We start from the raw sequence: 15,238 nt of genomic DNA, 5'->3' as shown, positions 1-15,238 counted from the left end.
TTCTCTCTCGACATGAGTGCTGGCATCCATGCCAGTTACTTCTCGTAATGGTGTCATGGTAATTATTCACTCCCACAGTCCCACACAGATTCTTATCGCACATGCATGCACGCCCAGTGACTTCGAATAGACATGCATTCCCCATCACGTTCCCTCACGCTTTGCACGCCTTGCTTTCATGCGATGCTTCGCTCGCTTCGCTCCCTCTTTCCATTCCGTAGCGAAAGCAAAAAAGAAAAAACTGATGCGAAACGGTGACAGAGTAGGTACCAAAGACGAGCAAAAAATTAAAACGGCAAAAATCGATTTTTCATACGTACCTACCCAGCCGTAGAACTAACCTAGATGCGCACCCACTGATTCATTTTTTTCCCATTGAGAACTCATCTCCACAGAAAATAAAACGATCACCGGTAAGTTTACCGCACTTTATCTCGCGACTCCTACAATCAAGGTTTTTAGCAAATTACGCCATCCTCAGAGTACCATTGATTGAAGTAGTAAGTACCATTGATTGCGGAAACGAATGATATCGGTGAAGCAAAGTCAATGTAAATACGTTTTCATACATTAGGTGCGCGACTAAGTTCCCGCTGTTTGTTAGCAGATGGCTCTAGCAGTAATTGCTCTTCGATTTTGACGGATCGGAAACGTCACGAATCAAGCTTAGACATTCGGTTAACAAACCGCTTGACAACAATGGCGAGTTTTTTTTTGTGTCGTATCCTTATTGTTGCGTGAAAATGGACGAGTTTGTGCCAGGTAACCGTCATTTGCGGGGAGTTTTTATTTTCTTCTTTCATTCGAAGAAAACAGAGGCTGAAGTGCAGCGAAAGCTCCAAAAAGTTTACGGAGATACTGCTCTAAGTGAAACAACAAGTCGAGATTGCTTCCGTTGCTTCAAAACCAGTCATTCCAATGCTGACGTGAAAGAAGACCAAAAACCTTCGAAGACGCTGAATTGGAGGCATTGCTCAATGAAGATCAGTACCAAACTCAAGAGCTTGCTTATGCATTAGAAGTTACCCACCAAACAATTTCCAAGTGATTGAATGCGTTGGGATTTATGCTAAAGCAATGAACTAGGATTCCTTATGATTGAATATGATTCTATAGCATGAAAACGCTCGACCCCATGTTCCAAAACCTATCTGTAAACGGTCAAATGGGAAGTCCTGATCCCCCCGCTGTATTTCCCAGATGTTACGCCGTCCGATTGTTACTTGTTCTGTTATATGACGTATGGTCTGGATGATCTGCAGTTTTGCCCATACGAAGACACCTCAAAATGGCATGATTCGTCGGTTGCTTCAAAAAATGAAAACACTTTTACCGTTACGGTATTGGCTGCTGCCACATTGATGGGGAAAAGTTGTAGCTAGCGATGGACAATACTTTGAATGATTCATTTGTAACAATTTTTTCAGTATAAAGTTGTATTTTCGTTCAAAAAACAGCGGGAACTTTGTTACGCACCTAATACAAGGATTTATTTTTGAAGGTGAGTAACCTAGATGCAGCCCATAATAGAGGAATGGAGAATAGATATCCTTCAGAGCGATACGTAGATATTCATATTAGTCCCCACAATATTTCCAAGTTCAGCATAAGTAATTAACGAGGAAAGATATTTTGCCGAAAGCAGAGGTATGGGAACTCGTTTTTTTACCGATGAATAATGGACTCTTAATAAATTCTAGACGAACTTCGTCAGGGCATTCCCTTTTTATAAGTAAATTGCTGTGGTCGCACCACTCGTAGATTCATGCCTACTGAGGCGACTTGCAGATTTAGTTGTGCCAACCAATTGGGCATTTAAAACTACGACCAATGGGAGGCGCTGGTTCATGAGCCCCTTCGGTTGGGCCGGAGTGGGATGTGGAACTCCAATGATATTTTCACCTTTAATTTTATCAAATAGTTTTGACATTTTTCATCAAAAACAGTGATCAATTGAAGCAATAAAACTTTTTACCGTTTTTAATGCGTAGGTGAGTAAACAAAAAGAAATTCTAATCAGTATTAGATTGAAAAAAAATTGCGCATATTAGACGATTGTGGACGAATATCATGGGGATTTTTATGTTTATCCACAAGTAAATGAATAGGGAAACTCAGTTATCTAGCAAATAACATGATTCATGGAATACTAATCATATTCTCAATGAAATAGCGCACATCACCCGAAATATTTCTCAAACTTACCAGCCACCAAATTTTACCATTCTTGGCTGTCATCGTTGCCCGGATTGGTAAACTAAAATTTTCGTTAAATATTGTTTTGCAGAACTTACGTATAAGTATTGTGTAACAATTTCTTTATGGTCTTTGGATACATATTATATTTTGGATAATTATTGATACCATCGCATCTAAAATAGCTCACGTTTGGTGATGAAAGGCCCACATCACCAAATGACCTTTGGTGATGTTTTTAGTGACAAAATAAACAGCAGTAATTATAATTCTCTCCACTTGCTGAAAACTGCCAATAAATGCTTTCCTTTATTTTAGAGAGAAACTTTCAGGAGTTTAGGTCACGTTTATCAATTGATATCAGGTTAAAGACATATATATATATCATATTATATCATCATCATCAAATCTTAAAAACCTAACCATAACGTGACGAAACTAAATCACCAAATCAACCATCTTAAAGCCAAAATAAATATATTTGAAATTATTTGTTCAAACAAAATTTAAATACTACTCCTGTGAAACGTTGAATTTTAGTTACATGTCGGACTACGCAAAAAAATAGAGTAATGAGTCAGCTTAAATGATTAAATAGCTATTTTATGAACAGTTTTCATTTAGACATGTCGTCCTGAACAGGGATGCTGATTAATAAAAAAAAATTGGGGGGCCCAAACCGGGGATCTTGCCCCGGGAAATTTTATAAGTAGTGAGTTTTAAGTTTTTTAAGCATTTTAGAAGAGTCATATGATCAACATTAGAAACCTGATAACTCGAATCTCAATATCGGGACACTCTGGGGAAAGTCGACAAGCCTGACACATTTTTTTCCTCCCATTCGTAACGAATTTTTGAGGGGGCTCAGGCCCCATGGAGTCGGCGCCAAGGGTCCTGAAATAGAAATTTCACTCAAATAGCAGCTTAGTTTGCAGCATCATAAAACGTTATGTTTGAGTAAAAAAGTATTATGCACACGTTCTTTATTCGATGAATTTGTTTTTGTTCTATGCATTCTTCCAGAGAAAGCTAATATTGAATGTTTGACCGATGGAGGCCTTTAGGAAACCTGGTTTGCCATTAAGTTGGAGGTGTATGGTAGTTAAACCATAAATGAGTTTACGAACTCAATATCGTGAAATCTCGAATATTAAATTAAAAAGAAATAAATCGGAAATGACATTCTTTTGATGTAAATAGCGAGTAAGAGGTTTGAGTTGGAAAAGTAAAATTCAAATCAGAAATTTAACTACTTTTAGTTACAAAGTTAAACAGCTGAACTGATCAGCAAATCAAATGCTAATTAAATATTCAACAGTAATGAAACTCCACCTCAGACCTCGAAGGGTAAAAGTAAATTTGATTGAAGAAAAATAGACAAAAAACGGAGATAATGGGAAATAATAATAGGAATGATGATTTAGATTCAAGAAGGCATGTAAAATGCATGGGTTTCAAAGATTAACGGGATGGAAAGTCAAACAAAGCACCAGGTCGTGGTTGATGAGCTTGCATTTACATCCTAGGCCCTGTTTTACAATGATGAATGGGCAGTTACTTTCCATTTCCTGAACATTAAAAAAAATGGCTTATTTTCCTTTTCAAACCTCTCTGAATCAAATTGAATCATTTATTCAGAGTAGAGGCTAATGGCAATGCATATGGATGGCAAAAAATAATGTTGCAGTGGGTGCCACAATACCTCACTAGAAAGCGATTTCTAATCGGATCACATATTACCTTATGTACAGAATTATGAGTAATATCGGTTCCTCGAATCATGCAGGTATGTCACTAAATGCTGAAACAAGTATATTAAACAAGAGATTAATAATGCGCAAAAATATAGGCTGGCACAAATCTAGCAACATGCGCGTTTATCGAATATATGAGAAAGCAGGAGAATTGAGCGAAAATGACGAGTCATTGATGCATCTGTAAATATTATCCGAAAAGGATGATGAAACATGAGTGAATAATAATGAATTTTTTACTCTTTGCAATAGTCATTACCAAAAAGCATATCTGATTGACTTCCATTAATTGACATGCTGCTTGAAATCCGCTGCCATAAAATATCGTCTCCAACCACCCCACTGATTGCAAAATTATGCTGAGTTACAGAACAATTGCACCCTTTAAGTACAATGGGAGTTTCTTTTATTGAAATGCCTATATGTGGCTATAACAGCTAAAACAATTAATTTTCTTTCCCTGCAGGCTTAGATACTTAATTCAATATTATTTTCAAATATAAACAGGATGGAAAGGCAGACAAAGCACCAGGACGTGACAGATGAGCTTCCATGCATACGTTGAGGAATGCATAGGGCAAAATATGTTAGCTCATCGAGTAAAAAACGTGTGAAAATACGTTTTATTCAAACGTTCTATAATAGTAGTTACATACTAAAACCAAGATGATATTTTAGTGAGGTTGCTGTTTCAGAACAATATGTTTAACCATTGAGTTGACACATTACTATGTTTTATGCCTAGTCCCACATGTAACTTAAATTTCCAAACAGTTTATCACTAAACAAAACAATATTTTAATACTAACACTTAGCGCTCGGCGACCAGTGATGCTTCTCAGGGGGTTCCTCAAATGAGACTCCCTTACATTCTACATTCTTAATCCTTTCTGGTAATTCTCACCAACAGAATTCTCTCAATTTATTGTAACAATTTTTTTGCATCTATATTGCGTATCATGATAATAATTGTTGAATCAACGTAAACTCTTAGGGTTTTCTCCGCCTTGATCCAATATTAGGCCCCTTGAACACACACCGATTTTAGACAGCCAATATTTTACCGGTGGAGCGCTGCTTGCACACACGCCGGATTTCAACCTGTCAAACGATCATTTGCTTGCTTGTTGTTCCGGCGCCGGTGATCCACAGTGACAATTGCCGGCTCTTTATCGGTGCCGGTCCGTGGTCGGTCATTGTGCAAGCACTCATTGATACCCTTTCATTGCTCATTATTGGAATGTGGACGGCCGATACTTTACCGGCGTGTGTGCAAGACGCCTTAGGGGATCGACTTTTCCGTTTTGCCTGCCTTCCATCAAGATCCATGAAATGTAGGTTGGAAGAATAGCGAATAAACTCAAAGAAAACTTTTCGTCTTTTGGCAGTTTCAGAGCATGCATTTCTAGAACTCAAGGTTATGCGCAATTTTTTACGTTAAAACGGCTCTTCCAGCAAACGAGTTTGAATTCCTACTCGGCCAATGATTGCGCGCCTAATTAATATCGCATGAGGAAATGATCTGCATTTCATTCAGGACCTGACGACGACAGCTGCAAGGAAAACAAAACTGCTGTCCACCCAAAAATGAGACAACGCGACATAAAACCTGAGAGAACGCGGTCGTTAAATAACCGCTGAAGTCTCCATACACCAATTGACATTATGGTCACAATTTTAAAAGTGTAATCGAGAAATATTTAGATAACAACGAGATGGGACTCAGCGCTCGCTCGAACGAATCAACTGTTTCCCATGCCATTAAAACCCCCGAATTAATTCATACTTCAATCACCTCCGTCATGACGACATTGCGATGACGTCGTCCCGGACCTGCAACTCATCGCCTCCCAGAAAGATGGTTCTGATTGCTGCACGCAAATTTTTTCGGTGATATCCACTGCTAATTGGATGCGAGTGCACACAAGACCACTCTGCTAAATGGCCACACTCAGGAATGCGTTACTAATTAGACTAAACCGCACATTCTCAACGGTTAGAGTTGTGCTAAATTGCTTTCACCAACTAAATTGCTATAAATAGGTGGCCTTCCATTGATCATAACCAGACAACGTTGAAGTGTGCCAGCAAGAATAGGTTGCGACAAGGTGACGTTCAAAATTATGGAATAATTTAAATATTCCAGGATCGTATAGCAGTGGCGGATCTATGGGGGGGGCTAAGAGGGCTACAGCCCCCCACCCTTGGGTATCCAATTTACACTAGATAAAATGGAGATTTTTTCCCCCCTATCGACCCTCACTACTGCTGGAATTTTAACCCCCACTTTTCAAAACTCCCCCCCCCTCCTTGTCCCTATCCTGGATCCGCCACTGTCGTATAGCAAACCAGAATTCCTAAAAATGGTGAAAAGTAGAAGGGAATGGTCAAAACCAGCAAATCACGATAGATATGTGAATAAGTAGGATCCACGGGAGCGTTTTTTGGAGTGAATGAAGAATTTTTCATTCCCATAAAACACTCCGAATCCATCCACTACCATCTCCGTCATAATAACATTCCGATTTAATCCGTCCCAGCCTTGCATTTGAGCATCGGCCGGAAAGACTTTTCGGGTCGCCGAGCGCAAAGTGTTAGTGTTACCCAACTGCTAATTGGATGTGAGTGCACATTTCCGAATCACGTGGGACAAAAGCCCGACCACGCCTCCATATCCTCCACATGGCACCATTTTTCATCTCCTCATTTATCGCATCTTTCATCTCGAGCCACACATTCCTGCCTCTCTCAGCGACCGGGTGATATAATTTTTTAAACTCCATCACGCCACTGTCATCGGTGTACCGAATCCGATTGGTTGCGAGCGAAGAGTTGCAGGCCGAAATGTTTCGCTAATTGGAACGGTGGAATTGGTGGCATTAATGCTAAGCACCCTGGAAATGTAACGCGCGCGATGCGCATCATTAAGAAATAAAACACAGCACAGGGTGCATTCCATACGTCGAATTTTCACGGACGCCGCATTTAACACTAGAATGCCCGGCTGGGTCAATTTGACCCAAAAGAGAATATTTATATTGATTATTTTTGAAAGGAAGACAAATTTTAGACGCATATTTCATGACTTTGAATTATTTTGTTTGGTTTACCGCTGTGCAAAAGTTAGACCTGATATTTTTATTTTTTTTCTATATTTTCTCATCACTTATACCCGGATGGCTCACCCAGGCTATCAAATCCATTTGAAGCCTTTCTACTTTTCCTTTGCATTCAATGTAACGGTGTGTTTTATACTGACTTGTTGTCAAAATGCTACTGTATTTATTTTTTTTTAACCTGATACCATTGATATTCATTGTACCTCCCTAATCCACCAGAGGAAAAGTGATAGGTATTCACAAATTTGCCGAAGATAGTTTCCCATAACACCATAGAAATTGTTGAACAACTACAATTTTAATATTTTTCGTATAACAATATTTTCTACTACCCTCTCAAATGCTTCATAAGCAATATTAATAAATAAACTGCGAAGGAATTAAGTATTTTGAGTAAAATATGCAAACATGGTCATATTGGGTCAAATTGACCCATTCGGGTGTAATAGGACGTAAGGATTGGTCGGGCATGCTAGCGTTAAGAATATCCATTTTCGGTTGAGCTGGAGAGGAGGAGGAATACGAACCCACGCGGACCATTTTGGTGACCAAGCGACGAAAGCGTGGGTTCAACGATGGCCACAAATTCATATGTGCGTTTAAAAAATTATATTTCCACCAAGGGGACTGCATAGAGGCAATTTCCCAATTCCATCCCATAGGAGAATGATTCCTGTTGTCTCATTGATCGCATTTTAATCGGTTTTCGAAGACATCCGCAGCTCGGTGTCGAGTGCAATGCGATCCATTTTTTCCAATATTTTGCATTATAATGTTTGTAATTAGGAGGAATACCATTGGAAAGTTACGAACTTGATGGTTAACATCATCATGTATATAAATTTAGGTAAAAACCGCCAATTATACCTTATTTTCCTTTGAAACTTGGACCAATTTGTCTGTCGGCGACACGAGTGGTGACTTTACCAAACCCAATTAAATGCGCGATTGTTGACAACACATTGAGATGCCGATTTGAGGATCTTCTTTCGCAATATTCGTGATTTGCACACACAAAAACAAGTGACGCGATTAGAGAAACGATCTTCCATCGAACGAAGGAGGGTAATGCAACATTCATTCAATAGTTGTTCGAGATGTGAACGAGGATATGTCAGCAGTACCTATACGTAAAGAAGTGATGAGTGATCGTGAGGGAAGGAAAGCAGAAATATATTCAGTGTGTGATATGACCAGGTTTGATAAGTAATCGAGTAAAAGTAACCGGCTTACTTGTAACGATTACTCTTGCATTACTTTTACATTTGTATTTGTAACGATAAATTTTTATGAAATGTAATTTTTACCTGTGATTTACTCCTTAGAGGTGACAGAGGAATCACCACTTTTACAGTAATTGTTACAATGAAAGTTTCTTCTCCTGACCTTCCTTATTATAACAACAATGTAATGTTTATGCTCTTGAAGTAATTGTTACTTCCTCGTTATTGACGATTATGCCTCGTTCACATTACGATTGTCCGAGCGATCGTCCTAACGATAGTTGGCCGAACTAACCGTGTGAATGCATGTCCTGACAATAGTTGACGTAGTTCCGAGCGTTGACACTTTACGATGGTCAGGCGCTGGGAGACCGGAAAAGGAAGCGACAAGAGAAAGACGAAAAGCTCGTGAAGCTCTATTTTTTTCATGGATTTGTCCAAGGGAGGAAGAATATGGGCGGAAGAAAACTTATTCGCTAAATACACGTTGAACACAGTAATACCTCGACCCTGCATACCTAACAGTCAACAGCATTGCTAATCGTCAATTTCTCGTTCACTTTAGATGTCAGCACTAGAGGGCAGCACAGATTTTAACCATCGTTGTGTGAATGCACGATAGTTATAACGATCACTGGAACAATCGTAATCTGAACGAGGCATTAATTTAATTATTTCACTGATTTACCTAGGCCTACGGATAACTTCAAGTCCCCGAGTACCATAATTTGCTTAAGTTATGCTGTGGCGCACTTATGATAGGTACAAAATATGATACTATTGTGTTGTTACAGAGGTATAATTGTATTTTAGTCCAGGAAATGAAGCATTTTGGCTCGCAATTTTTTCAAACTGAATCGATTTTCTTGAAATTTTCACAATAAGTAGGGAATATACCAAGAATCAAAATCTATATCATGCCGACGGGCGCTTTTACCCTGGGGGTGGTTTCCACCCCATCTCGGGGGTGGAAAATATTAATTATATTTTGACTACAGGAATCGATAGAAAAATAAATTTTAAGAATAAAATGTTCCTTCCATTTTTTGCGTAAAATTAATATTTTTCGAGTTATTTGCGATTGAAAGTAACAGTTTTTTCACTAAAAAATCAACGATTTCAATCGATTATAGGCAAATAACTTGAAAAGTATTAATTTTATTAGAAAATTGTGAATTACAAAACTGTAGCTTGTAAAAATTTTTAAACAAATCTTATTTTATATTTCCTTTATGACCAATTCGGACCGAGCTACAACTTGTTGATGGTTATCTATTGTTTGTCATATGCTAAATTTGAAAGATTCAATGCCAAATAGCGGGAAATGTAATTTTCGAGGAAAAGTATGTGATCTGTTTAAAAGTGTTTTTAAAAAACTTTCTTAAAAGGAGAAAAAAATATTTTTTATCATGAAATTTGAGCGAGTTATGATTAAAAATAAGATCAGTCCCTTCTTTTTTGTACGAAAAAATCAGTGAAAACAACTCCTTATTACCACAATAGACAAAATTGATCAATGCCCTTCAGTATTTCTCTTTATTTAAGTATTGTTAATTGATCCTTGAAGTTGTGTTAATTTATAGCTCTAAATTTTGAAAAAAATGGAGGAAAAATGAAAAGTCATTTTCTACAATTTCGTTAAAAATGCTCTTTTTTTCAAAATAACTCCAAAAAAACTGGAGATATGAAAAAAATGCTAGAGTAACAAATTGTAGCTTCTTTATTTTCAAATATTTTGGTATGTTTCAATTTTCTATACAATAAATATTTGGTGAGATTTGATAATTAAAACCTCTATTTCCAAGGGAGCTCCACCTTATTTAAACCCTTAAATCCCTCCCCTTTAAAAATAAATGTCTCGAAAAAAATTTAATTCACATGACCTTATAGTCAGTAAAAACCCTACAAAATACAATTTAAATGAACTTTCTATCATAAAAAATAAAGGAGCTATGTTTGAAATACCAATCAAATTTATTTTCGAAAAATTCGAAATCCACAATTCAGAGCATAATATTCCTCATAATCAGCATATACTTTGTGTACTTTACGTTAGAAGCTAACGATACACTCAAATTTGCTACAAAATAAACACGTATACCCATTATATACGTACACATATGTGAGTATGTGTGCTCTCGCTTACAGTGACCTGTGAGCATGCATGTGGTGGGAAGACTGTCCGAAGCCATACAGTCTCCGTTTGATTGTGTTTCATGTAATGTCTACATAAATGTACATTTATTTGTTTATGTTACCATGACGAAGTTTGTTCTGTTTATCCTATTGTTATATCTTTTCTGTGCTGTGATTAAAATCATGAGAGAAAAAAGTGAATACATAATAAAAGGAGTTAGAAAGTGAATAAGAAGATACAATTTGATAAATAATTTTTATTTTTAGGGTAAATATTTTTTTTTACATTAACCCCCAATAAGGGTTGATTATTATGGGTTGAAACGCCTTAAAATTATTTTCCAAACAAAAAAAATAATTATACAAATAATTTAAACTAAATTTTACCCGTATTTAGCTTTAAAATATAATATTTTAAGTTTCAGCTTTTAGGGGTAGTTTTTACCCCTAAAAAATAAAAGGCTCCCTTCGGCATAATATAGATTTTGAAGAAGGGGGTATGATTAGTCTAATCCCAACTATGTATGCAAATCGATTCGGTTTGAAAAACATTTTTATAGGAGGTATGATCAGTATAAACACAAGTTGTTATGCAAATCGATTCAGTTTGAAAATTCTTTTTTACATTAACCCCCAATAAGGGTTGATTATTATGGGTTGAAACACCTTAAAATTATTTTCCAAACATAAAAAAATAATTATACATATAATTTAAACTAAATTTGACACGTATTTAGCTTTAAAAAATAAGTTTTTAAGTTCCAGCTTTTAGGGGTAGTTTTCACCCCTAAAAAATAAAAAGCGCCCTTCGGCATAATATAGATTTTGAAGTAGGGGGTATAATTAGTCTAATCCCAAATTTTGGTGCAAATCGATTCAGTTTGAAAAAATTGCAAGGTTTTTCACTTTTATGAGCTTCATTTCCTGGACTATTTATGGCAAGTGAAATTGCAACTTTAACTTCTATGAATCAAAATTTTACTGCACTATTCGAGAGTTACCAGGTGGTCTCTAGAGTGGACAATCATGCAAGAAGTAATTGTTATTGTAGCTGTAATTTAACTGATTATATTTAAAATCAGTAATTTTTTATTCGTAATTAAATAGTTTTTTTTTATGAAGTTGCTGTGATTGAGCCCGATTACTTTTATCTCAGTGTTTTTACCAACCCTGGAAATGACCATCTAAATAATTGGTCGTGCACCAAAAAAAGGTAAGTAGGTTTTTTATTTACACCCAATGGAATAAAAACGCGGAACGTGTAATGCAAGTGGACAGAGCGCCTGTCTCCTGATAGAGGGACCCCTTCGGACGCCCCGAAACCAAAAATCGTCGAAGTGCGAGATGGTTCATGAGAAAAAAAACTGGCCCCTGTGCCCTGAATGTATGAAATTTACATGCCTGTGGCCGAGTCCGGGGTGAGCTCTACCTTAACCTAATCAAACCATCCTTCGAGTTGATTCACTGAGTGTGAGAGTTGGAGAACAGAAGAAATTCTTGAATGGCTTCGTCATGAAGAAATCAGCAACAGCACATCGATGATGAAAGACAATTATTGGTGAGGCCATTGAAAATATATGGAGGGGTGTTGAAATTATTGGATAAATGAGCGTTTGTGAATAAGCAGGTATGTTGATTTTACGCAGCCCAGCCTTCGCCATTTTAAAATTTCACCATTCATTTTTTACTCGGTGGCATTCCACCAAGAATTAGGTGGACAAAGAATTGAATACTACCGCTTTTATTTTAAAGTAGGTGACCTGGGTTTCATCGAATAGTCACCATCGTTGAGTGCAATTTTTTACCTTATTATCTCATTATTTATTCTGTACTTGTGTATCGGAAGGGAAGATGAAGTTTATAATGGATACCTGTAGTGAGGGAAAAGGAAGGCTTAAGCTATTCGTTAATGAGTTCGTGGTCCTAGGTTTTACATTGTTTATGTTAAATAACCAAGACAACACCCTCATTGAATATGACCCTCAGCTTTATATTTTGAACCTTTACGTTTCTTTTTCCCCTATGCTGGCATCGGATTCAAACTTTATCTCTCCTTCCGTTACGGAGTATGAAAACAACAGTAAGGTAAATTATCGGAAACTGTCCCCGATTCTTCCCTAAAATCCGGGTCGCTTACATAAAAAAGTGTCATAATAATGATTTTGTAAACCTTACAACTTCATTATCTCGTTGCCAAAAACAATATTTCAGTCAAGGTATTTTCGCCGGGGCATGGGCGTCGAATTCTTCAACTAATTGCTTCTATTCTGAGGCAGTGACAGTATCGGAGTTCAAAGTTGCTATGCATCAATGCCAACCGCTTTTATAGCAATGTCACTTCCTCATCTGCCGTGATTTCAGACGTACAATATTCAGCGTTATACCCTAGAAATTTTTTTTATGATTTGCTATTTCCATTCTATGCTAAATACAAATGTCATTACATTTGGTTTCCGCCGAAAATCATTTGCCTCTCTGTTACCATGCATTATGTTCACGTATGCCAAAAACCATTCTCACAGGAAATACGCTTACTAAATCTCTGATTTTTTATGGATATAAATAATTAAAAAATATCAATGATACTAAATTTAAAAGCTCAAATGAATTTTGAGGAAAATAACCGACAGAGAATTTTAAAATATGCAATTGTTAGGAAAAATACTAATTCCGAAATATTGTAGTGTTTAATATTTAAAATAATATGAAATCCTCTTACAAAAGTATTACATTTGTACGCTCTCTTACGATTCAACAGAAGATACTAATGCATTCAGAGAAAAAACTTCGTGTTCCGCTAAGAAAGAAAAAACTTAAAGAGCCAGCTTTCTATCCAGCCCTTTCTATTTAGCCTAATTAGAACCAAAAATGAGTACTGCTCCTACTTGTCAAAAATTAGTTTCATTCATTCATTTCACTCGGTTGAAATTTTATTTTTATCACCACTGAAGAACCTCTGTGTAGCACTATACACATCGAGTTTTATCCTAATGTTCAAGATGAATATCGGCCTCAAATCCTTTTTCACGACATCATTAAATACCTAGCCTATTTTCATCTCTCCAAATGCACCATTAGGAAACAGAGGGAGCAATAGGGCTAGCATGTAAATTAAGCTGCCATTTATAAAAGGAAGAATAACGATAAGAAAAGATGAGTGATGTTGCTTTTTGAGAAATACGCCTTTTACTTCCCGAATGAATCCCTAGAGACCTTTCACTTTCCCGCTATGGGCTAAATAAGGCTCAAGATTCTCTGTCAATTAATCTTCCATAAATATTCCAAGAATGCAAAATTCCAGGTAATGAATCCACGATTTATAGCATCTCTTTTTTTCATAAGAGCGAGTGGCTATTTTAATGCAATATTAATTACTTGTTATTCACTTATTTGGAACGGCGAGGACGCAAATTTCATTCCTCGCAAGTGATCATAATTTTACAATCATTTCTTACATTCATCACATTAACAAAACCTCGGATACGCTCAAATTTTATAGAAAGTACCAAAGTTTGATTCTAAATCATCATATGGAGAAAATAAGATAATTTTTAGCGATTAATGATAATAATAATAATAATACGAAGATGTCTTTGTTTGGGTGAGGTTGAGACTAAGAAGTCCCCTCTTCCACCTAACCCCTCGATAGCGTCAATGCAAACATATTTAAAAACGGTAGATAAACGTTTACAATAAAAAATATATACAATATACACTATTTGTGAAATTTCAAAAAAGATAAACAAGTATGTGCGAAAACTTTGTGTCAGAAAAAAGATTTCTGTTTGTGGAAAAACATAAGGATAAGGGTGTAGTAAAAAAAACCACTTCAGGAAAAAAACCCACCGCAGGAGAACGCCGACACAAGAAGGGGGGCGTGAAAAACCTGCGAAAAACTACTGAGTGAAAGCTAATGTCATATTAAGTGCAATATACAACATAGTCAATGAGGTACATAGAATACACAAATATTACACATGCAGCATGGACACTGGCTACAACAACTGGCTGTTAGCGATTGAGGCGTATAAAAAGTGCAAAAGCCATTGTAGGATCCTATCATCACTTATCATGCAATTATCTAATGTACCAACTTGAATACTCCTGTGGATTCAGTAAAACGCAGAGCAGGCAAACATTAAGGCACTGTTCAAAGATGCGTACGCGATGATTTCTCGAAATTCACTGAGGGTATGATTCTGCATAAATCCTTCCAACTCTTCGATGAGTTCCTAACTCGCGCATCGTCTTAAGGGATTCAGAAATCGAATGCCATTTCGTTCGCAGACCGGGTTAATATAGGTCTGATATATATTCTGGTATTTATAGAGCTTAAGAGCGGTTGTTCTCATTGCCTGATTTGTTATCAGTCCCCTCCAACTTGCAAGAGGTGCTCCCATATTCTGGTGTTGTTGTAGCCAGTGTCTTTGCCGATCGTGTTGCCATGCTGTCAGCTCTCAATGGATTCTTTTACTAAGCGATCCCGATAGCAATCTTTGACCCCATCGAAGGTGTCTGCGATGTCCTTTCAACTTGGTTTCTACAATGCGGTTCGTCTCTCCAATGCCCGCATTCAATTACCATCGCAAATACTGCTAGGGTTTTCAGCCATTAGATCCTGACCCGGGCCATTATTAAGGCCATGGTAATTTTTCGGTTTTCCTCCAAGGTTTCATCTAATTATTATTATCATGATGCCAATTTTAAATTGGAATGGTTTTTTTAAGATGATGCAAAAACAACATCTCGCATAGTTAACCTCCTCTAATACCAGCATCTTCAAAACATTTCTCCAATTCAGGAGAGCCTA

This window comes from Ischnura elegans, chromosome 5, assembly GCF_921293095.1.
Source record: "Ischnura elegans chromosome 5, ioIscEleg1.1, whole genome shotgun sequence".
NCBI classification, from domain to species: Eukaryota; Metazoa; Arthropoda; class Insecta; order Odonata; family Coenagrionidae; genus Ischnura; species Ischnura elegans.
The sequence above is the reverse complement of the archived record's forward strand: the minus strand, read 5'-3'. Positions refer to the sequence as shown.